This window comes from Macrotis lagotis, chromosome 1, assembly GCF_037893015.1.
Source record: "Macrotis lagotis isolate mMagLag1 chromosome 1, bilby.v1.9.chrom.fasta, whole genome shotgun sequence".
In the NCBI taxonomy this organism is placed as follows: domain Eukaryota; kingdom Metazoa; phylum Chordata; class Mammalia; order Peramelemorphia; family Peramelidae; genus Macrotis; species Macrotis lagotis.
Genome location: NC_133658.1, coordinates 789,868,935 through 789,894,390, shown reverse-complemented (window position 1 = coordinate 789,894,390; position 25,456 = coordinate 789,868,935). Strand labels below are relative to the sequence as shown.

The window sequence follows — 25,456 nt, the reverse complement described above, 5'->3', positions numbered from 1 at the left end:
ATTAGAAGATGGGCAACAGGGATTATTTCTTTGTGTCCTAGTAAGTCTGATAGGATCATAGATCTAGGACTGGAAAACACTTGAGAAGTCATCTAATGCAGCCCTCTAATTTAACAGATGTGGAATATGAGGTCTTAGTATGCTTTCCAGTGTCCTATAGGCAGTCAGAAGTGGGCTCTCACCCCAAGTCTTCTAACTATAGAGCCTCTGTACCACAATCTGCTGATAAAGTGATTGAATCAGTGACAGAATTCAATGGAAAAATAAAGCATTTCTTTGGGGTCAAACTGGGCTAAACTCAAGGGGGAAAAATAAAAAACAAACAATTGAGTCCATGATCTCAAAGAGCTCCAATTCTAAATGAAGGAACAGTCCATAAAAATGAGGATCCATGTTTTTGTCCAGCTCATGACACATGGATAACCCAGGTAATACTCAAGTAGCAAAGGCAGTTGAGTGAAAGAGTCCCCAAGAGTTTGGGGAGTGATTTAAGACAGGAGAGATTTTTCCACAACTAGAGGACAGGGGGTCCAAAGTTTAGAGATCAAGAAGTGAAACAATTTAGTCACATGGGGGTGGGAGACAGTGAAGATAACATTCTCCCTTAATTATGGATGTGATGAAATGGAAAGGATGGGGAACAGACTTTTTGTTTTTTAAATATTGGAAGCTTCTTGAGGGAAGAAAATGATGCAACCTCATGAATATAGTATTTTTTGATTACATTAATGAGTGAAAAAAATGAAAAGTCTTGCTGGAATTAATTCTATGATGAAACACTTGAGTTCAAGGTGAACTGATTTTACTCTGATTTTTTCTACATCTAAGGTTACCTTGAAGGTGTTCCTTGGGGTCATTACTGGGAAATATTATTTTATAACTTTAATTCTCTCTACCTCTAGGCAATTTCCATAGGGTCTGGGCAATAGTAACAGCAATATATTCTCAGATCAGTTATTAAGAAGGCAAAATAATTGTCTACCAGGAAATACTTACTGCACTTGAGTGTGCAAGGGCAGGAAGGTCACTATTCAGAGTACACACACACACGTGTACACACACACACACACACACACACACACACACACAGACACTTCAAGGTACTTGGACTCTTCCAAGCTCAGACATTTCCTCTGGTGGTTCCTCAGGCCTGGGATGCTATCCCTCCTCATCTCTGCCTCCTGGTTTCCTTGTTTTCCTTAAGTTCTAATTAAATCCCTACCTTCTACACTCTACAACAGAAGGGGTGGGGAGCCCTTTTTCTGCCCAGGATCACTTGAATATTTATAACATCATTCACAAGCTACATTTGGTCAAACATTTAATTAATTCAGCCCTAAAAAGCTAGTAAATGTATTGAATTTTTGAGTCCCTCCTGCAGTTGCCTTGGCAGCATCAGACCAATACAGCTGGCCTAAAGTCATCTGTTTCTGATCCTCCCTGAATACTAGTGCTTTCACTTTGTTGATTATTTTCAATTTATGCTGTATATAGTTTGTGTGCATTAATGTGAACTGTCCCACATTAGACTGTGAGCTCCTTGAGAACAGGAACTTTTTTATCCCCAGTACTTAACCAGGCAACACAGAATTTATAAATAAATGAGGGAGATTTTTAGGACATGGGGCAGGTGTCCAGAACAGTTGTCACAGAGGTTGGTTCTATTAAACATTAGCAAAAATATCTGAAAGATTGTCTAGGTCCTTAAGTTGGAAATCTTTTTCATTTTTCTTTGGACAGATCTCTGACTTAATTTTATCCTTATTACTAAAGGGATATTTAGCCCTCTTGCCAGTAGTATTTGCAGGTTCCTTTTAACTGGGTCCTCAGTTTTTAATCTAATCCAAATACTATCACAAGGAATTTCTCTTGAGTCCCTACGCTGCCACTCCCTGACTTTTCATAGCTGTGCTCTTGTATTTATTTCTGATGCAGTTTTCCATCTGTCTTGATACCTCAATTTTTTTTTTATCTTTGACCTTTGGTTGAGAGGCCAGAATCCTTGAGAATGAGGACAATCTTCCTTGCCTAGGACCTCTCAGTTTTTCAATTAATGCTTATATCCATTCAATACATATAAAAAGTCCTTTTGTAGAACAACTATAGACTAGTATACTAAAAACTGAATTCACCAAATCTGTAGACTACATTGGAACTTTTGTTAGTTTCTGAATTCATGATTTTAACATGTTTTCTTTCTCTTTTTTTCCCCTTCTCCCTTTTTTTTTTAAATCTCTCCACCTCTCTTAGGTTAGACTTGCATGAGTTATTGATGGGACTGTTCCCTCTACTCACTGAAGTTTTGAACTTGCTCTGTTTCAAATCTAAGGTAGTTTGCCTTCCTGGTCATTCCTGATCTCAGGGGCTTACCATATTAATTTCTGATATCCAATCAACATAACCTGCTGAAACTCAGAACTCCCCAGTTTGAGACCTCTCTGGTAGCTGACATTATAGTTGAACACCATCCCCATTGGTGTCTTAGCATTTCTAAAGCATTTTTAAAAGTTTTTTTTGAAAATATATTCCTTTTTGTCAGATATAAATGAAACAGTCCACAAGTATTTGTGAAGAAACTAAACCAGCAACTAAGAAAGTAAAACCATCTTTGCTTTCAAATAGCCTATATTCTATCAAGAGAGACTAGTTAGATAGATACAGATATGGATAGATATGTATGTATGTGTTTATACTCATACAAATAAGTATATATATAATTTGTATTTATTTATATGTGTGTATTTGTTTCACATGTGTGTTTGTATATTTATAACTTAGTATAATACACACACACACACACGAAGAGCAAGAAAGACATAAGCATAGTTATGGATAAATAGGTTTCTATATAAATAGATGTACTGTGCTTTGGGAATAGGACACAGGCAACTGGAAGGATCAAGAAAGGTTTCATGAAAAAATGAGATTTAGTTGCATAATGAAGGAGATCAGAATTCTAAGAAGCAGAGGTGAGGAGGGAAGTATATTCCAGGCAAGGGTGGTTGGTATAGGCTGTATTGTAGTCAGTCAAAGGACTGGAGCCAGGAAATGGAATAACTTGTATAAGTAATAGCTAAGAAGGCAGTTTGACTAGACCACAAGAGACTCGAAGGGAGTAATGAAAAATAAAAATAGAAAGGTAGACTGGGGTCAGGTTGTGAAGGTTTTTAAATGTCAAACAGAAGAATTTATATTTAATTCTGGAGGTAACAGGGAGCCAGTGAAGTTATAATGTTATAATGATTACTATTTTCCATAACAGTCCAGCTGTGGCATCGTTAGATCTGTCACATTGGATGTTATGTATTGAAAAAATGGAATTAACAAGTTAGTAAGTTATCTAGGGTTAGTGGTAAAATTGACTAGCCCTGAATTTCTAGATTTTTTCGGTATGAAGTTTTAAATATGTTAGTTCAGCATTAATGTGTTCTAACTTTCTAGCCTCAACTTACCCTACTCCGTTGTCATAGATTGGGTTTGGCTAGTCACTCTCTTACAGATATCCTGGACTTCCCTCACTTTCATGTTTTCATTCACTATTTTTTCCACCCAGAATATTTTCCCTCAGTCTGATCTCTTGCTTACTAAAATACAACTCATTTTTCAAGACCAAGTTCTAATACTGAAATTTTCATGAAATATTTCATGATACCCTCAACTGGAAATGGACTCTCTTTCCTCTGTTCTCACATAGCATATAAGAAGGCAGTCATGTTGGGATGGGAAGTGCACTGGAATGGGAAGTAACCAAAAAAATGGCTTCGGGTACTCCTTTGACAAGAACTAGCTATATAACTGTGGACTAGTTGCTTAAATTCTCTGGGTCTGAATCCTCATTCGGAAAAAAGGAATGGCATAGACCTTGAACAATCTTATAGAATCATCATGAAAAAGCCATATACTTATCAATGTATATTAAAGATTAGGCTTATGTTCCATTTTCCATTGATTGTTTATGAAATGTTATATCTCCTTACTATATTGTGAGTTTGGTGATGAAAGGGGGCCATGTTTTATTCATCTCCCTCTCTCTCTCCTTGTATCAGGCTAGTAATCTGCCCATTGTTTCTATTAAGTATTTGTTAAATTTAAAGTCATAGCTGGCTTCGTTGATGATATATTAAAACAAAGAAGTGAGGAAAGCACATTATTTTTTGGGGGAATTACATGTGGATGTCTATACACATTAAAACCAAGAGTAGAGATACTAATGATGTGGAGAGGGTGATGATATTACTCATTCTTGGTGAGCACAATAATTGTATCTCACTCCATCAAAGCTATGAAAAAAGTGTATTTGGGATCCAAATGTTTCTGATGAGGAAATAATTAAAATGAACTTTTATTTACGTAGCACTCATCTATAAGCAAGTACAATGCTGTACAAAGTATTTGTAGGGAAAAAAAAAAACTTTCTAATCCAGATTCCTGCTCATTCCAACCAACTTTCTTCTATCCATGGTAAAAATTATCTGGCCTATGTGGTTTTAACAGCTCATGAGTTCAAATAAAAAGATAGTCACCTTGCAATGAGTTGACTATTGTATTAAAGGGCATTAATGGCAATACTTGTTGGCAAGCACTCCCAAGATGTTAAGGCATAGAATGTGGGTCCAGGGATAGGCTATGTTTGGCATATCAGTCAGTTAAGCCAAGTTCAGAGAGGTTCATCAGTAAGTTGGCCTCAAGGGAAGAAGAGATGAAGATCATTTATTAAGTTAGGGAAGAGTGATAATCTACAGAGGGGCGGGATGGCCAATATGAATGGAATTACAGATCTTTGAAGTACTTAATTGGTTATATCTCATCTATTCTAGATTATCTCTATTCAATAAGTCAAAAAAGAGGGTTGAGATTAGGTTATAAACTCTGATGGGTCATTTTACATCTTTTATTTGATGTCCAGATTACAAACTCCTTAAGGAACTGAATTTTTGTGCAAAATCTTTAAAATTTTTTTTATATTCAACATTATCTATTTTATATTTTATAATGTTCTCTACATCATCTTTGGGTCTAAATTCTTTCCCTTATCCATAAATCTGATAGCTAAATTATTACATGTTTTCTTAATCTGCTTATGGTATCATCCTTTATGTTTAAATCAGGTATGCATTTAGAACCATGTACCCATTATATGGTGTGAGATGTTGGGCAATACCTAGTTTCTTCCATACTGTTTTCCAGTTGTATTTTTTTTAGGTTTTTTTTTTTTGGCAAGGCAAATGGGGTTAAGTGGCTTGCCCAAGGCCACACAGCTAGGTAATTATTAAAAATATCTGAGGCCATGTTTTCTAGTTTTCCCAGAAGCTTTTGTCATATGAAGAGCTTTGTTGCAAAAGGTTGGGTTTTGAGTTGGTTTATCATATATCAGATTATTATGGTCATTTACTATATGTAATTTGTATATAGTCTATCCTACTGATTTTCTCTTCTATCTCTAAGGGACTGAATTTTATGCTCTTATCTCCCCGGATCAACTACCACAATGCCTTAAACCTAACAGTCCCTCCACTTTTGCTGGTGGATTGAGAGTTTTCTCAACAGTGAATTATGGTATTTTCCATTTCTTAAGTTCTTTTCTTAGGAATCCTGATTCTTTAATTACTGCTAGTGAGGAATAATCATTACTTCAAAGGGAAAATATGCCTTCCATGTATGATAGGAATGTGACTAATGTTTTCCATAACTTTATTTCTACTTTACAGAAGAAATAATGATCTCTACTTTGCATTATAGTTTGAAGTATTCCACTAGGGGGAGTAGGTAAACCACAACAATGGAGGAGAAGACAATTGGTAATTCACCACCACAGAAACGTAGAATCCAGGGAGTTAGAAGAAGTTACCAAAGGTAGAGAGCTTTCCAAGTAACTAGAACCCTTAAAGTCATTGGAGGGAGAATAAAATAATGAAAAGTAGACAAAAGTAAAGGAAAAATAAACATCACAATGCTTTTACTGAGGTAAAATGCACCAAAACCCTTTTCTCAAATAGACCTTTCATTCCTAGCTGCTTCATGACATGAACATATATAAACTTCCCACCACAATGAGGTGTTCAGAACAAGTAATATCATCATTATGTCTGTTTATATATGAGGAAACTAAGATTGAGAGTTTAAAGAGCCATCAGATTACTAGAAACATCCTTGGACCTCAGTTTCCTTTTCGCTAAAATATTAAGGGGAGAAACTAGATAGCCTCTGAAGTCTTCTCTAGATCTATAAAACTTTTTCATTCCATATCACTATTATGGCTTCAATCCATATCGATTCAGGGATTATGACTTGGGAGTATGATTTTAGTTGAGTTTATCATAAAATATCATTAAATCGATTAATAGCCCACATGAATCACAGCATAAGAAGATTTCTTCTTTACTTTCCCAAACTTAGCTTTAAAAGGCCACAATCAGGGTTTATAGTTAGGTTAAAACCCACTAGTGTCAAGTTTGATCATCTGATAGGATTTACAAACCATATCATAAAGCTACTTTTTTAGGCTCTCAGGATGTTGACCTAAATGTTGACTCTGAATTTGATAACAAAGAAGAGATGCAGGTAAGTGATGGCCACATAAAATGCCAAGAATATCATATAAAATTCACTGAAAATGAATGTAAAAGTACTTTCTCCCTAAGTTCTGGAGATCTTCATGAACTTAACTTCATAAATTAAAATGGTTCATCTTAAATTCCAATTAGTTAATAAAGCTTGGAAGGTTAAATTATCCTTCCACAGTTGCTGAAAAAGAAGCAGAAATCCTCTCAATTTCCCTAAACGGTTCTACCTTTCCAAAGTCTAAAAAGGACAGAGCAGACCTACTGACATTTAATTTAGGAAGTTCCTGAGAAGCACACTAATAGAATATAACTGCTAGGCAACTGTGGAACAAAGAAGTCCATAGGGTCAGTGGAATGATACTTGATCCTTAGCAAAGTCACAAGCTCCCTGGCATGCTCCTCTATAGAGTAAAGGGTTTGGATTAGAAGGACCCTGATGTTACTCCATGATCTTCTATGATCTTTGAAGTCAATATTCAGAAAAGAGAACAAAACCATTAATAGTTCAAGGACAAAGAGAAAAGCCTATTGGGGGAAGGAAGCATCATACTTTAACCTTCCACAAAACCTAACAAAGCACTATGCACAATGAAAGTGCTTAATGACAAGCAATCAATGGGTTGACATTGAGTAGCATCCCACTGCATGAGTAGAAATGGACAGATTATGTTTTAAATGAAGTACCTATTATGTGCCACTATGCTAAGTAACTTTGAGAATATAAACAAAAGGAATAGACTATGTTTACTGGCATGTATACATTTATGGCATTATAGAGACAAAAATTGTAAAGAAAACATTATATCTTTACTGAAAATTTCCTAATTCTTGTTTAAAGATTTTTATAACTGCTAAAATATTATTGTAGATTTTGGGAGGTTTTAGAGGTATGTTTTCACAAAAGGGAATAAAGTCCTCCTCTTTCAAGATCTTAAATTCTAATGGGAGAGATAGTGTATACAAGAGGAAAAAAAATCTATATTTGGAAAATTAACTATTTGGTGTCATGGGAGAGTTGATAAAATTTTCATTTCTAGGAATAATAGTAGAACTGATTTGATTAGGGTTCCAGAACTGGAGAGAAGAGAGGATACACAGGAAGCCAGGTAGATAGAAGACAGCAGGGGAATAGAATATATCAGGGTTGGAGTCTTCATGAAATAGAGGAAAATAGCTCACCAATCAGACTAATTTTGAATCATTGTAGGAAATATCCATACAATGAGAAAATAGATCTAATTGAGTATTGAAAGATTTCATCAACAAATAAAATCTATCTACTTTTCTAAAAATAGATTTAAACAGAGATCCATCCTACTGCCCTGCTCAAATTGCATTGTTTTTTTTCTCTCTCTTTCTCCCCCAACCAAAGCATCTGTAATGGAAATAATAGTAATCTCTAGATTGGAGGGGGAAGACAAAACAAAAAAAATAGATCCATGAGACAGGTTATTTAACATTAAATGCTTCAGGTTAATGTAAGCACTCAAAAAATGTTTGTTGAATTGAAATGAATTGAATTAAAATGCCCTTCAAAACTTGGGAGTTCCTGAATGTGAAACAGATTTTCTCCTCTTTCAATGTTTCTATACCAGAGAAGAAAACACCATGGGGTTAACAGATACCAGACATAACTTTCAGGGGAAGGGGCAGGAGAGGAGAGGAACAAAAGTGCATATTAACTGCCTGGAAATAGAGGAAAGATGGCCACACTGAACCAACAGTCTCATACTTTGTGGAAGGAGATTTATCTGCATAATGGTAAACAATGAGACTTGTCAATTTTTTCTTATTTTTTTATTACAAAAAACATTAGGTGTCACAATATTTCAAGAGCACTGCCTGAATAGAAAACAGGGTTTCATCGTGACTGCATGACAGGGCTAACTCAAGTGTTATGTCTGGCAGGTGGAATGTCATTAGCTTGCATAGTGATCTCATTGATGTCATTTTGAAGCAGAAACAGTTGCATCTGTTTGAATTTATAAGCAAGGCAATCTATTTCATTTTCTACCATTCGCTTTTAGCAGTCCAAAAAGAAATGTACTTGTTCCTATTAAAAGAAATAGATCCATGAAACAAAAGCATAACATTCATTACCCTTTCAATCAAGTGAGCCAGTTGTTTGAAAACAGGCAGGGGTAGGAGAAGAGAGGAAGAGAGCGAGGGAGAGGGGAAGAGAGAGGGGGGGAGGGAGAGGGAGAGAGAGAGAGAGAGTTAAGAGTGAAAGAGGCAGAGAGGACAGAGGGGGAGAGGGAGGGAGGGAAGGAAAGAGAGATTGTGTCTGAGAGAGAGAGAGAGAGAGAGAGAGAGAGAGAGAGAGAGAGAGAGAGAGAGAGAGAGAGAGAGAGAAACAGAAAGACAAACAGGCACATACGAAAGGAGGGAGGGAGGAGGGTAAGAGAAGGAGCCCTCCTTCTATCCTTTCACCCCAAAAAAGACAAACAAAAAGAATGAATGGAGCCATCAAAGAGAATGACAAACAAATGTGAGGATATACTTCAAGAGATGAAATGGGTGCAACCTGATATTTAAAACAGACTTTCCTTTTCCTGGGGCTTAAATGTCCTTGACCCTTTATTTAGAGATAAAAGACACTGTGTCACAGGGATTGAATCTTTACCCAAGTTGTTAATTTGGAAAGCTGGGCCCAAAATGAGTACTTTGTCTAGAAAACAGGTGGAACAGAAGTACTATAAGCAAGCTGTTCCAAAATTCCCTGTTGAAATAAACTAAAGCTGCTAGGTAGTACTTTTCTATGCTAAACATCTTATACTCCTGGGGAGAAGATTAGCTGTAAGGTCTCTTTATAGAGCTAATATTTCCATTAGTGAAACATGCAAAGTAGAACTTCATTCTTAAAAGTCAGGCTATAGACATCTGCCATCTGCCAAAAATAGGTGCCACTTAGAGTACTAAGGTAAAAAGAGCTTGGTGGGTCCTATCTTTCCTCTCACTGAGTTTATACCCTCTCTTATACCCAACACCAAGACTCCTTGAAGTTCAGATTTGGATTTCAGGTTTATCTATTCTACTGGTGTCAAATTCAGATAGAAACAGGTTTCTGTGGGGCCACATGCTAATATAGAAAAACCACAAATTAACATTATTTTTATTTACATTGTTAAACATTTCTTAACTTCATTTATCTAGTTCAGCTCAAAAAGCCAGCTGTGAGTTTGACATCTTGATCTTGACCAACAGCTATTAGAAGCAAGAATTCCATTTCAAGCATCACTGACAACAACTAAATAGTTCTTGTTTGTTTTTTGCTAAGTTGGGAACAAAAGAAGATCAGCAAAGGGACAGTCTTGTTCCTGAGAATGGATGAAACCATGTGGAACCTAAGAGGAACTTTTTGAGGAAGAAAATTTTACTCTTAAATAGCCTTAATTATTGGAAATTTGGAGTTTTCCCCCCCCTTTCTATCAAACATAAATCTTTTTTCTCTGCAATTTCTATTCAGGGTTCCTAATTCTGCCTCATGGGACCAAGCAGAGTTCATCTACTCCTTCTTCTGCATGATAACCCTACAGCAAATATTCCCCAGTTCCTTCAAATGATTCACATATGAAATAATCACTAGTCTTCACCTTTTCTGAATAATTTTTTTGGATATATTCCAATTTGCCAATGACCTTGTTACAGTGTTTAGGACTAAAATTGATAATTTCATGAGGTCTGTCCAAGGTACATTATGGTAGGGTTAGGATCTCACTTGATGTTGATTTATTTTCAGTTTATAGTCATGGACATAAAATGGACATTAAAATATCCAAATCATTATCAAACTATTGCTTAGCCATGTCTACCATAATCTATATTGTGCAGTATTTTTTTTAAATCAGGAATACCCTTACTTTTATCTCTAATAAATTATTTTCATTAAATTCAGACCACTACTCTAGGATGTCCAAATATTTTTGGCTTGATTATGTCATCCAGCATGTTCATTTTCTTCACTCTCGGTTTTCTATAATTTACAAATTAGATAGGAATCCATTCCTTCTTGTGTCACTGATAAAAATATTAAGCAGAACAATCCCAGATACAACTCCCTGAGATATTCTAAGATGTCTTCCCTAAAATGGGAGCCATCAATCTATTCATAACTACTTTTTCAATCTCATCAATTAACCTGTTCTCAACCTACGCCTGCACTATTATGTAGCTAAAAGATATCAAATATGTAACCTAAACCCATATCAAAATGTAGATGGGAAACATTTAACAAGATAAATAAAAATACATCATAACACAAATGATGTTAATATGTGGTTTTCTAAGTCATTATGCACCCACACTGATCCTTATTTATGGTTGATTGATTAGTATTTATTTGAGTCAACATCACTGCTCAAGCCCACAAGACTATCTTAAAATGCATTATCAAATGATTTTCTTGACTTATGTCTATGGTACTCTCCTATTTTTACCATTACATCAATATTACTAAAAGAAAGAAAAAGGAAACGAAGTTGACCTGGGATGACCTGTTCTCAATGAAGTGATGTGGACTATTTATTGCCTAGTTTTTTCCCAGTCTAAATGCTGAATAAATCAGTTTTCTACTATTTCTCTCTCTGTCTCTCTGTCTCTGTCTCTCTCTCTCTCTCTCACACACACACACACACACATACACACACACACACACACACACACGGCATCATTAGTCCTATTCCTCTTGGCCCCAGTATAGTAAATCCCTCTACCACCATTTTTTTGTCTTAACATTAAATGAGAATCTCAGATGGTTTTGACATTTAGGGATCATGCTCTATTGTTATAGAACTACACTACTCTTTAATTATTTATCCTCAGTAACCTAAAATGTTTCCACCTTTATAATATTTTAAAAATTGAAGTGAGTTCTCCTTATAATGACATTGTTCTAGTCCAGTCTCATAAGAGGTAACAGTGCTGGGAAAAGAGGATGTTTTCCTTGACAGTCATAAAACCCTGGGCTTCCTGTATTTTCTATCTGTATGACTTTAAGCAAAGCATAACCTCTTTAAGCCTAATTTTCCTAATCTGTAAAAAAAAGGATATAATAATTCTTTTACTGCCCACTAATGAGGTTGTTGTGATGAGACCATTGAAAATGTTACGAAAAACTGTGAGTTATTATTATTCACCTCTAGAATCATTTAGGATCATAGAATCATTGAAGTAGAAATAGAAAGGGCCTTTGAAATCATTTAACCCAATCTCTTCATTTTGTGGATGTCTTGCCAAGCTAAGGTAATAATTAGCAGAGCCAAGATTTGAACCTAGTGTATTCTTTCCACTAAAATATGCTATTTTATTTATGTTAGATTTCTGTTCTTAGGAGTGTTCCATCTCTCTTGCATTCCTCTAAAAATCTTTATGCCATGAAATTCCATCTATCTTTTCATGCTGTTCCATTGAATCCCACCCTTAAGTGAAGTCTGATCTGGGATCCACAAGGATCATCACTGAACTAGATCAGTGAACTGGTTTTGATGACAACTTCCCCTGTTTGGGGAGCAAAAGTGTTACAGCAAAGGAAGAAGTTTGGAATATGAGACCCAAAGTCAATATTTTAAAACAATAAGATATATCAACGAACAGACTAAATCAAGAAAGATGGAAAATAACACCAAAAGACAAAATCAAATCAAAAGAGAAATTCACAACAAAATCCAAGAGAGGCATTCCTGGGAAGTTCGAGATTAGGGGCATAAGGGTTTTCTAATTGATAACAGACAAAGGGTTAATTACATTAGACAAAGAGTGGGTTCTTAATCTGTGCCATGAAGAACCTCATACTTAATGCATACAGACACACCTAGCTATGCAAAGTAGGCTCTGTTCTTCATAAACTCTGAGACTCTCTTAAGATACAAAGCTCCCTATGTACTATCATTAATATTAATAAGCATGGACTCCATGAAGCAGCAGAAACTTTTCTCTCAACTCTATGAAATCAGCCAGGTGGCACAATGGATAGAGTCCTGGGTCTAGAATTAGAAAGACATGAGGCATTTACTAGCTGTGTGACTCTTGACAAATCACTTAACTGTAGGTTTCCCACAGGGTTCTGCTCTGGGCTCTCTTCTCTTTTCTCTATCCCACTTCACTTGATGATTCCATCAGCCTCATAGATTTAATTACCATCTCTAGGCTGTCATTTCTTGAATTTACCTTTCCTGTCCTAGCCTCTCCACTTACCATAATTTTGCATTTCCAACTGCCTTTCAGACACTGCAATATGGATGTCCAAAAGTCATTTTAAACTACATCTAAAAGACAATTCATTATCTTTTTCCCAAAACCCTTCTTCTCTTCTACCTTTCTAGTTTTTACTGAAAGTAGCACCATCATCCCAGTGCCTAAAATTTCACAACCTAAATGCCATACTTGTTTCCTCACTATCTCTCATCCCATGAATTCAATTTGCCCAATTGCCCAAGTCTGCTAATTTCACTTTTGCAACATCTCTTCATTATGCTCCCTTCTCTCCTCTGATCCTTCCCCCTCTTTAATGTAGGATTTCATCACCTCATCCCTGGACTATTTTAATAGCCTGCTGCTGGTGGTCTGCCTGCCTCAAACATCTTCCCATTCCAGTCCTCCTCCCATTCAGTCACCAAAATGCATTTCCAACAGCATAGATTCAACCTATGACTAAAATGCATTTCCAACAGCATAGATTCAACCTATGATCAATAAATTCAAGTGGCTTCTATTTCCTCTAGGATCAAACACAAAATCCTCTATTTGACTTTCAAAGTCACTCACAACCCAGCCCATTCCTACCTTTCCAGGTTTATTACACCTAATTCTTCACCACATACTCTTCAGTCCAGTGTCCTCAAACATGATACCACTTCATCTCATAGCTACAGGATATTTTTGCTGGCTGACCCTTGTGACTGGAATGCTCTCCCTCCTCATCTTCATCTTCTGGCTTCCCTACTTTGTTTCAAATTATAATCTCACTTACTATAGGAATTTTCTGATTCCCCTTAATTCCAGGGTCTTCCCTATGTTGATTATTTAGATAATTTATTATTTTTAGGTTTTTGCAAGGCAAATGGGGTTAAGTGGCTTGCCCAAGGCCACACAGCTAGGTAATTATTAAGTGTCTGAGATTGGATTTCAACCCAGGTACTCCTGACTCCAGGGCTGGTGCTTTATCCACTGTGCCACCTAGCCACCCCTATTTAGATAATTTAGATAAGATTATTTAGATGATATTTTGTTTGTACATATATATATATATGTATACACATATGATTTATATAATTTATCCTGTATATATATTAAATACATAGTTGTTTACATGCTGGCTCCCCCACTGGATTGTGAGCTCTTGCAAGCAAAGAATACCTTTTCCCTTTCTTCATAACCTTAGCACTTAACACAGTAACTGGTGCATACTACTTTTTTTTTTTTAGGTTTTTGCAAGGCAAACGGGGTTAAGTGGCTTGCCCAAGGCCACACAGCTAGGTAATTATTAAATGTTTGAAACTGGATTTGAACTCAGGTACTCCTGACTCCAGTTCTGGTGCTCTATTCACTGCCACCACCTAGCCGCCCCTAAAAAATTCATCATTAAGGCAAGTTATCAAGTATCAACTATTCTGCTTTTAGCACAAAGAGCATCCTGGCAGATTATAAACAAAGTCTACAACTAGTATTATCTCATGACAACATGCCAGGTTCATGATCTCTGCCCAGATCTACTTTCTTCTGTCCAGGTGAACTATCATGGTGTTGTTTCTTCCTCTTATGGCCATCACCAAAATGCTATTCAACATGCGCTTCTCCCATGGAAAAATATTTAAATCTTGATAGACAATGCTCCTCTAATATCTGTTTTATTCATTCCTTTATTTTTGACTAAGACATATCCTTCAGTCTTGTTTTAGTTTTGAGTCATATCTGAACAAGTTTCATTTTAAGATTTCTAGCTGACCTCCTTGTATATCAACTATACTCTCTCTATGTATGTGTGTGTGTGTGTGTGTGTGTGTGTGTGTGTGTGTGTGTACGTACATATATAAATTTCTGATCGGGGTCATAATTTTTTTATTTCTGACATTTTGATATTATTACCTTTACATTATTGTTCCTCCTCACTGATTCTCTTTTTCTTATACCATACATTCTTTTCTCTCTCTGTTATCTAGTCTGGTGGATAGGCAGCTGAATCTCTTCCCTTCCATTTTCAATTTAAAGCAATCTTGATTGGTAGAATGAAGTTGTAGTGATGATAATATTTTGTAGTGCAATGGGGTTCTGAGTGACTTGCCCAAGGTAACATAGTAAACATCAAGTATTTGAGACTGAATTTGAACTCAGGTCCTCCTGACTGCAGGACTGGTGTTCATCCAGCTATACCAAATAATAATAATAAAAAATAATAATAATAATAATAACAACAACAATAATAATAATAACTATTGTTATTATAATCACATTTAGCTTTAATGTTTGAAAAACATTTTTGTAATAGTGAAGTAGAGATTTCATAAAAGTATTATTATTCCCTCCTAACCTCACCTTTTTTCATTTTATCATTAATGAAACTGATCATCTGAGACATTAGTTTACATGTACATCTAATGAGCAAAATATCTGATTATGAGATCTTGAAGGGCAAAATTTTAATTTTTTTGCCTTTGTATTCCCAGCACCTAGGACAGTGCCTACCAGGTTGTAAGCCTTTTATAAAGGTTTGCTGAATTGAACTGAAACAAATTCCCTAGTCTCTAGACAAGCATATTTTTACCAGTCCTCACTAGACACACTAAAGCCAAGGCCAAGAACCCATCAATCTTTAATCTTTTGTCATAGTACAGGAATCCACATTCCAATACCAGGAAATTCTTAGAAACAGGTTAAGATGTTCCTTTGCTTCTTCCAATCATTTTTTCTCTATTTTCTTTGAAACATTTCCCCAGTCTTTCAGGAAACATTTTATTCTTTCTGATAAACTGATAAATGGAAAAAATGTCTCTCTGGCCCTTTACCCATTCAAATTTGGAAGAGAGAATAACCTTTGTATACCTAGAACTGTTAGACATAAGCAGAAATGCAAACATAGCACTTACTCTGCAGATCATTGGAAAATTCCATTCACACATATACTTGATGGAGCTAAGTCCTCAGTTATCTCTTGGCCTTTCTTCTAGCACAAGTGACTTATTTTCAAGGTTAATTCTAATGGTAATTTTCTTTTTGCTGTATAGAGACAGTCTCAAAGGGATTTTGAGCAAAGCTTTATCCATAATTATTTTCTTGACTTTTAAATGGGCTTTCCAATCTTTTTCTCCCATTAAAAACTGATTTATCAAACTGCACAGAGCCAAATACATGAGTTTTAAACCTTATTTTTAAATCACTGGTAGTCTAGTAGTAAAATAAAATCTAAAGGGTTAAAAGGAAATTAATTATTCTGAAATTCAATTATCAAAATATTCCTAAAATTTGTGGACTCCTCAAAATATGAGAGATGCCTCTAGACTGCAGTTTATGAACTCCTTTACTAATGCAAGGAAGAGCTGGTATCAGCTGTTGTCAGTGAGGAGGTCTTATGTAGAAATCGACAGTAAAGTTCCAACAATAGATAAAAATGTAATTTCAGATAATGATAACTGTAGTAGCCATCATACAAGAAGTAGTATTTCACAGAAGAATTTTCACCAACATCTTGCCATTTATATTACTATTCATGAGTCCTGACCACAACAAAACACCCTCTAATCTCTGATATTTAAGAAATAAAATTAATATTTCAATAAATTTAAATAAAATATAAAACAAAAATTTTAAAACAATTGAAGAACATTAAATAAAATTCTTAAATCTTAATTATGCAAGTTCTAAACTTTCTATTCTAGATTCAAAGTCTTAATATTTTGTTGTGATTTAGAGTAGATTCAAATATGTATGACCTTAAAACAATAGTTAATAGCATTCAAGTCCTTTTCATAGGATCATAGATTTAAAGCTGGAAGGGAGGGACTTCAGAGATCATTTAGTGATCATTTAATCCCCTCACCTCATTTTGGAGAAGCTCAAATATGTATGACCTTAAAACAATAGTTATAGCATTCAAATCCTTTTCATAGGATCATAGATTTAAAGCTGGAAGGGAGGGACTTCAGAGATCATTTAGTGATCATTAAATCCCCTCACCTCATTTTGGAGAAGCCCAGGGTGGTTATCTGACTAATTTATGGTCACAGAAGTAATATTTGGAAAAACTAGAATTTGAAGTCAAATCTTTTTAATCTAAATGCTATGTCTCTTTACTATATTCTGCCACCTGAATCTTTTCCTAAGAGGGTTTTGGAGAATATAATCATTAAACTGTAAAATAGCAGAATCTCAGAGTCAGAGGGCAAACTAGAGGTTATCTAATGTATCTCATACTTAAACAAGAATAGCACATATAAATGTTACTAGGGAATTTCAAGGTGGTTAGCTAGGGATTCTTTTGGGAAAATAAGGAGCATCAGCTTTTCCACCCCTAATCTGTCTCACTGCTTTTTTTACTGTCATTTTATACAAGATGACAGCAGTTTGTCACAAAGCTATGGTTCTAAAAATGAAGATTTCAGGTCCTGAGATTTAAAATCAACTGCTGTTTAGGCCAAGAGATCTTAGAGGCTTCTTCATGCAGTCTTTTCATGTGTCAGGGCCTCAGAGATGATTCTTGAGACCATAAAAATACAAGTATAATCCATCTCGATTTTCCTGAGGCTGGAGGACAAGCCAAGAAGTTAGTAAATCTGTCTCTGTTCCTAAATGATTTTATTAAAATAGAATGTCTGATCTAGTTTTTATCCTCTGGGATAAATCCATAATTCACTGAACCAATTCTGGATTTTACTAGTATGACTATAGCTAGGTTGGAAACAAGTTTGTTGACTTACTATCTTTTGGTCAAAGAACAATCTTTAAAGACTTTTCTATCACATTATGATTAAAACATATGCATATATATGTACATACATACATTTAAATAACTACACATACTGCATATATACATATATCATACCATATATAATATACATATTATAGATAGAAAAATCTCCTTGAAATTTATTATAAATTGCTTCTAATCTAATATTCAAGATCCTTTATAATCTGGTCCAAGAATCTATCTTTGAAATTTGTCATTTCCTACTACCCTTCATAAAACAATCTGGCATTCCTCAAAATCAGGAAGATGGGTTCAAGTCCCTTCTTTGACACAAATTAGCTTTGTGACTCCTATCTGCATTGGTGAGGGAAGTTTTCTCATCAAGAACTCTCTATATCAGTGAAATCATAGATCTGAGCTCCTTTTTATTTATCCTGTATTCAAAATCATACTGTATGGCTTGCTCTCTCCCAAATATGCCCCATGATTTCCTTCTTGCTCATTCTATTTCCTTTGGTTGGAAAACCCATTTGAATGTCCTTCTGCCTCTTCAAATTATCTCACAGTTGAGTTCAAAATGTACAAAAAGAAAACTCCCTTCTAAAGAGATATACGATTATTAGCAACTCAGACTGCTCAAAAACTTAAACTAGTTTATTTGTAAAATTTACTCTCCTCTTATTTGGAGGATATTTGTCCTTCTACCATCCTACTGTACTATCATTTTAAAGAACATTGGCAATGAATAAGCAATTAAAAATACTTAGTTCTTTGGGGATGCTGTTTAGGTATTCAAGTTAGTCAGGCATTAACTGTTTAAGATACACTACAGTGGAGGAGGGAATAAGGAGTAATCACATTAAAAATAAATAAATACACATATTTTAATGGCAGAAAACCCTATTTTCCATGGCACACATTTTTCCTTATGCATGTTGCCAAGTTGTATGAGATGATATAGGCCAGTGAGATGGAACAGCAGATAGAGTTCCAGGCACAGAGTCAGGAAAACTAATCTTTCTAAATTCGAGTATGGCCTCAGACTCTAGCTATGTTACCCTGGGCAAGTCACTTCACCCTGTTTGCCTCAGTTTTCTCATTTGTAAAATGAATCGGAGAAGGTCTAGAGAACTACTGTAGTATCTTTTCCAAGACAATCCCAAATGGGGTCACAAAGAGTTGGACACAACTGAAACAATTGAACAAAGGAACTATGATAGACTTAGCTCTTCTCAGCAATACAGTGATCAAAGACAATTCCAATAATGTGTTGGAAAATGCCATTCACATTCAGAGAAAGAACTATGGAGTCTAAATGCAGATGGAAGCACTATTGTCATTTTTATTTTTTTTCTTATGCTTTTTTCCATTTTGCTCTGACTCTTTCACATATGACTAATTTGGAGGGGTAAAATAATAACGATTCAAACTCTACTGGATACCTATATATAAGGGGAGAAGCAGTGTTTAAATGATGGGATATAGTTTTTCAAATCTTGAAGAGTCAGAATGATATAGTAAAAGGAAAAGTCAGAGAACCTGGTATCATAGGAGCTGGGTTGAAAACCTGCCTCTGATGTTTATTTCTTGTGTGACCTTGAGCAAATTAAATAATCTCCTTTGGCCTCAATTTACTCATGTGTTAATGAGAAGGGTTGATGTGATGATACCTAGGTTGCCATCCAACTTCACACTTATGATTGATGCAGAGTGATTTAAGCCTAAGACAATACTGGACTATAAACTCCATGGGGGCAGAAATTATATCCTATTTTGTATTCTCCACTGTACCTTGTCTAATCTCATACACAAACCAGGTGTTTCATAAACATTAAATGAATTAATGAATTCATCCCTTTTTCCTATGTACCTTGTCTCTGGATATACTACAAAACACTATTCAGGGACAGGTTTTTGCCAAGGATTCAACATTCATTTTCTGGGTCACCATGCTGAACTACTAGTAGGCTTTAAGGAGATAGGACAGAGAATCTAATCCTTGGCCCCACTCTGATGGAGCCATGACAGTCTGAGTGGTAAAGGATTAGAAAGGAAGTTGATGTAGCTGGGAAAAGAATGACTTTTGAGAGATTCTCCTCAGTGATTTAAGGTTGAGCCAGTTCTTTACTAAGGAAGATTTTTTTCTACATCAAGACAGTCTAATCTGAGGGATCAAGGGGAGCTTCTTAGTCATGATCGATTAAAAGAACTTGTAAGGACTGAGGGAATACATGTATGCCCATTTGAGCTACATCAAGATCATTCTTCAGGAATTATTTCTCTCCAGTATCAGTGAAATACATTAAAGAAATGTTACATAGATTTGCAGAATTCACTATGATTGCTTTTGTTTTTTCAAAAGTTTTATAAATTGAACATGAATTGTTCCAAAGTCAGAGGAACTATAAGCCATATTCTTCAATGATAATTTCTACATATAAACCTCTTCTTTATGTAATTAACTTCAATAATATTTTATATTTATTCCCACCCTTCTCTTGTGGTCAAACTAGCTACCTCCACCTCTTGAAACTCTTCCTGTCTTTCAAAGCTGGTTCAACCACTACTTAGTCCAAGAAACTTTCCTTCAATCTATCATCAGCATTTACTGACTTCTATTATTTCTCAGGTACTCTACTAGGGGCTAGAGATACAAGGAGACAATAACAAAAAATCATCCTTCATTATTCAGATGAGGAAACTACGCTGCCAAGAAGTGACTTGTCCAAAGTCAAACAGCTAGAAACCAGATTAGAACCCTGACTCCCCACTCCTATTCTTTTAGAAAAGAGTCCTATGAATTCAATTAATTTAAGAAGTTTTTTTAAGCTAGAGAAGATATCTTATTCATCAATTCATACTAGAGAGGAACCCTTTGAATTGGGAAACCCTTTCTTATAAACTCATTTTTCAGTAAGTCATTGTTAAGTCTCCAAAGAATAACACTGAAAAAGCAGTGTAAACTTAGGGAAATTTCTTTCAGATTCATATATTCTTGAATTGCAGAATTATATAATTTGAATAGACAGGGACCCTCACAGTTAATTTAGTCCAACTTATTCTTAAGCAGAAATCTCTAAAAAGCATCCTTAGTCACCCAAATTCTATTTTATAAAAGTTCCAATGAGAGGGAGGAATTCACCAGCCCTCAAGACAGTCTATTCTACTTGTGAACAACTCTGGCTGTTACAAAATTTCCTTCAATCAAACTGTAATCTACTTTTCAACTCCTCCCCAGCTGCCCAGCTCACTCCAGAGAACCTTCACTCTCCTCCTTTATGTTTTGTCTAGAATGTAAACCTCTTGAGGATAGAGACTCTCTTTTTTGCTTATATTTGCATCTCCAGCACTTAGCATAGTTCCTGAAAGCGGGCAAGGATTTAATAAAACGTTCATTTTCTCCCTTTCTCTTTCTCTGTCTCTCTCTGCATCTGTTTCTATGTGTGTTTGTGTGTGTGTGTGTGTTTCTGTCTCTCTTTGCTTCTCTCTGTCTGTCTCTCTGCCTTTGTGTTTTTCTGCCTATCTCTGTTTCTCTCTGCCTATCTCTATTTCTGTCTCTCTCTGATTTTCTTTGTGTCTCTGTTTCTCATTGTCTGTTTCTGTGTTTCTCTGTCTCTCTCTTTCTGTGTGTTTCTCTGTCTGTCTGTTTCTCTCTCTCTCTCTCTCTCTCTCTCTCTCTCTCTGACTTTCTGTGTCTCTCATCTGTCTCTGTGTTTTTGTCTTTCTATCTTTCTATCTCTGCTTCTCTGCATGTCCCTCTGTTTCTCTCTGTACTTCTGTTTCTGCCTACTATGTGTTTCTCTGCTTCGCTCTGTATTTCTCTCTGCCTTCTGTCTCTGTGTTTTTCTGTATGTCTTTGTCTCCCCCCCTTCTGTTTCTTTGTCTCTCTGTCTCTGTCTCTATCTCTCTCTGTGTCTGACTTTGGGTCTCTTTGTGTCTGTCTCATTGTCGCTGGCTCACTGGCTGTGTGTGTGTGTGTGTGTGTGTGTGTGTGTGTGTGTGTGTCTGTCTGTCTTTATCTTTCTCTGCTTCTTACTGTCCCTCTATCTGTCTCTCTCTCACTCCTTTTGCCTCTCCTTTCTTTCTCTCCTTTTTCTACCTCCTTTTCCTTTTCTCTCTCTCTCTGCCCCGCTCTTTGGCCTCTCTCTCTCTCTCTCTCTCTCTCTCTCTCTTCGGTTACTTTCTCTCTCTCCCTCTCTTTGTCTCTCCCCTTCAATTCTTTTTCACTGCATCATACAGCCTTAATGAGTCAGTTAGTAGACAAGCATTTATTAAGAGCCAGGTCCTGTGCTAAGTACTGGTGATAAAAAGAAAGGTGAAAAACAGTTCCTACTTTCAAGAATCACAGACAAATGAGGGAGATTGCATGCGGAAAATGTGTAAAAGCAAGATATATACATACACACATATACATAAATATACAAATATATACATACATATACCTGGATATACTGTGATCACTATGTACTTCTTCAATTCCAGAACTAAGGACCATCATCATCATCATCATCATCATCATCATCATCATCACTATAATCCAAGTACTAAAAAAAACAAAAGTCCTTGCCTTCAAAGGATTATCAGGGGAAACAATATGTATATACATTGTATACAAAAGTGATATTTTTTTTAAGGGTGGCTCTACTTCCGCCTTTCCAGACTTGGATACTGTTTATCATATGCCTCCAACTCTAGAACTTCCCCTTAACACTTCAGGCTTCCTCACTGGAACCTCTCCAGCATGCTGGCTCCTTACCACCATTGGTGAGTTCATCTAGGGATTTCATAGGATGGTCCAAATCAGCCAACCTCCATTCCACCTTCTAACTTTGCTTTGGACATTCTTCCCTTTAACACCATTTTCTCTTATGAATCCTTTTTTCCATCTGTCTCTCCTCTTTTCATCTGGTTTTGTTGTTGTTGTTATTATTGTTGGCCATCATCCCCCGTTAAAATGAAGGTCCCTTCTCAACAGCAGAGACTGTCTTTTTTGCATGCATTTCTACCCCTAGCAGTTAGCACAATGCCTAACACATATTAAGACCTGTTGCCTGTTTGCCTAGAAGCTGAGGGATTGAAAGGCCTCATTAGGGGGTGGCATGTAAACTGGGCTTTGAAAGATAATAGGAGAGGACTAGGTAAAGAGAGAGTGAATTCTAAGAAAGGACAAGTGCACAGAAGATAGGAGATGGAAGGGCCGTATATGAGAAACGGTGAGACTATAGGTCCACACAAAGAGCTTTAAATGCCAAATGGAGGATTTAATCATTTGATTCCAGAGGCTAAGAGGGAGCTACTGGAGTCTGCTGGTCAGCATCATGACATGATCAGACATATATTTTTAGAATATTAGTTTGGCATTTTTGAAAAACTGCTATTAAAGAGGGTAGAGATGAGTCAGAGACCAAATAGGAATCTCCTGTGGTAGTACAAGCAAGAGGTGCTAAAAGCCTTAACTAGGAGCAAGAGATATTTTGGAGTCTGAATGGACAAGTCTTGGCATTTGATCATTTTTGTGTAGATGAAATAGAATGATGAACTGAGGATGACTTTGAGGTTGTAAACTTGTATGTTTACAAAAATGATGGCATCAAGGATGGGAATTGGGAAGTTTGAAAGATGAATAGGTTCCAGGAAAAGATAATGTTTGTTCTGTTCGTGTTGAATCTGTTGTGTCTACAGGAGAATCAGTGTGAGGGTCACAATAAAAACTTTTCCAAGTACATACAAAAAGGAGGTTCAATCAGTAACTGAAGTCAGTATCTCAACTAAGTCAGATATTTGGATAGATAGAATTGCAAAGGAGAAGAGTTAGCTGAGTGATTTTGGTGGAGGGAAGTGTTTAGAAGGATTATGCCAAATCCCTGATCTAAGTCTCTCTCCACTCTAGTCTATCTTCCATTCAGCTGTCAAACTGATCTTCCCAAAGTAACAAATCTTATCATGTCACCCCTCCTTATTTCATAATTCCAGTGTTTCCCTACCACCTCCAGAATCAAACACAAAATCTTCTCTTTGGTGTCCAAGGCCTTTCTTAACCTGGACTCTTCCTGTCTTTCTAGTCTTAGATCTTACTCTACATCCAGCATCCTCTGCAATCCAATGACACTGGCCTCCTTGTTCCTATAATAAAACATTCCAACTCCTGAATGTTCACATGCAGAAGCCAAGACTTTAATTCTCTGTTTCCTCATCTCTACTTCCTGGATTCTTTGGTTTCCCCTTCAAGTCCAAGCTAAAATCCTACTTTCTATAGTTTTTTTCCTGATAGTTTTAATGCTAATATTCTGCAATCATCTACAATTTATTAAATTCTCAGGCTTTAGTCTGGCGTTTGGTTAAGTATCAACACATGCTTTGTGACTTGATTTGTTGACTCCAAGACTATTGTTTATGGAAGTGATACATGACAGATGATGTAACCAGTCAGTTGGATGGGAATTCAATGTCTCCAGGGCAAGCCAATTCTCTATTTATGATAGAGTATGGAGGAAGATATCCATAAAATGGTTAATTCTGTCTAGTTATTGCTCAAGATAAAAGTCATTGTTCACAACTGAGGACCCTAGTTCAAACTTGAGCAATGCAGACTCCATTAATAAAAATTCTCTTTCCAATAACTATTTAAGAAAGCACAAAAAAATCAGGAGAGGGACAGCAGCTGTTGAATATATATATATATATATATATATATATATATATATATGTATGTATTTGTCTCCACCACCCAATTACCCTTGGTCAAAACCCTTACATTATTCTGCAAACTTAGAAATAGACGAGTTCTTGTCCTAGCAATATCAGCTTCAATCTATACAGCTTGGAACACCCAAGAACTGAAGAAATATCAATCATCTTAATAGAACTTCCTGTCACATATAACAGCTGCTTCTACTGTAAGAAAACTCTTTAGTAGATTTGGAGAACATTCTTCCAATTCCAGAAACTATGGTTCGGCTTAATGTTTCTGTACTCTACAATGAAATGTTTCAAATAGGGGAGTTCCCTGATTTTTGTGTGCATGTGTGTATGTCTCCTTCATGTGTATAAACAATGATTACTCAGGACAAAAGCTAGTTCATTCTGGGCTGTCACAAAGAAAGAAATAGAGGGAGACATCAGATTTTTTTTTTTCTCAGATACTTCAAAAATCAACAATCCTGCAGTTCAGGGTGTCACATTACACTGCCTATTTTAATGTAAGAGTGTTCCATTTCAACTACAAACATTTATATAAGTTAGTACCAATCCAAAAAGTGACCAAAGATATGAGTGAGAGAGCAGACTGGAGCAAAACAAAATATGTTTTAATACAATGGCAAAACTTACAGGGAATATGGAAGAAAGTCAGTCAATTAGCACAGTCTAACATAGGTCAGTTAGAAGAGATCTCTCTTTTGGTTCCTTGCCAATAAACATCCCTGTGGTGTTCAATAACTAACAAGACATTCAGATGTTTTCAGATACTAGGATATTAGTTACTGTGAAAATGAATGACTGTGAATGTTTTCTGTTTCATCCAAGTACTCTGGGATTATGTAGACATAGCCAAAATAAAGTAGTGGGTGACAGTAATCTGGCCCCCCCCCAGACAATCTTAATAATTATGGGAAATAAAAGAAATATCACTACATAGGAGTAATGAATGTCGTTTAGCTCCTTGGGGATGGAAATTTTATTTTAAAAATCCTTATGCTTAGGATACTGACAGGGCTCATGTGTGTGTTCCTTTTAAAAAGTGCATTTTTTAAATATTTGAAAAGCACATTTTAGTCAATGTAACTGTAAAGAAACAATTGAATTCTTATTGACAGCAAATGTCACAAAAAGAAATATTTTTTTTTCTTTTTCTTGAATTTCCTTATTGCATAGCTGAATTAAAAACTCAAATTATTATTCTAATTAAAAAAAGTCTAAATCACCCAACTATGACTGTGGAAAAAATCTGACAACATCAACCGTTGAATGGTTTTGAAAATAGTATCCAGGCAAAATC

General features: G+C 35.9%; 1 protein-coding gene and 1 long non-coding RNA gene across 11 annotated transcripts in view; one reads left to right on the top strand and one right to left on the bottom strand.

The window, feature by feature from the left end:
- NCAM1 (neural cell adhesion molecule 1) overlaps positions 1-25,456 on the bottom strand; it is a 513,914-nt gene that overhangs the window by 295,507 nt on the left and 192,951 nt on the right. The gene's annotated exons all lie outside the window — the stretch shown is intronic.
- The window catches only part of LOC141508258 (uncharacterized), a 132,474-nt gene that overhangs the window by 55,357 nt on the left and 51,661 nt on the right, over positions 1-25,456 (top strand). The gene's annotated exons all lie outside the window — the stretch shown is intronic.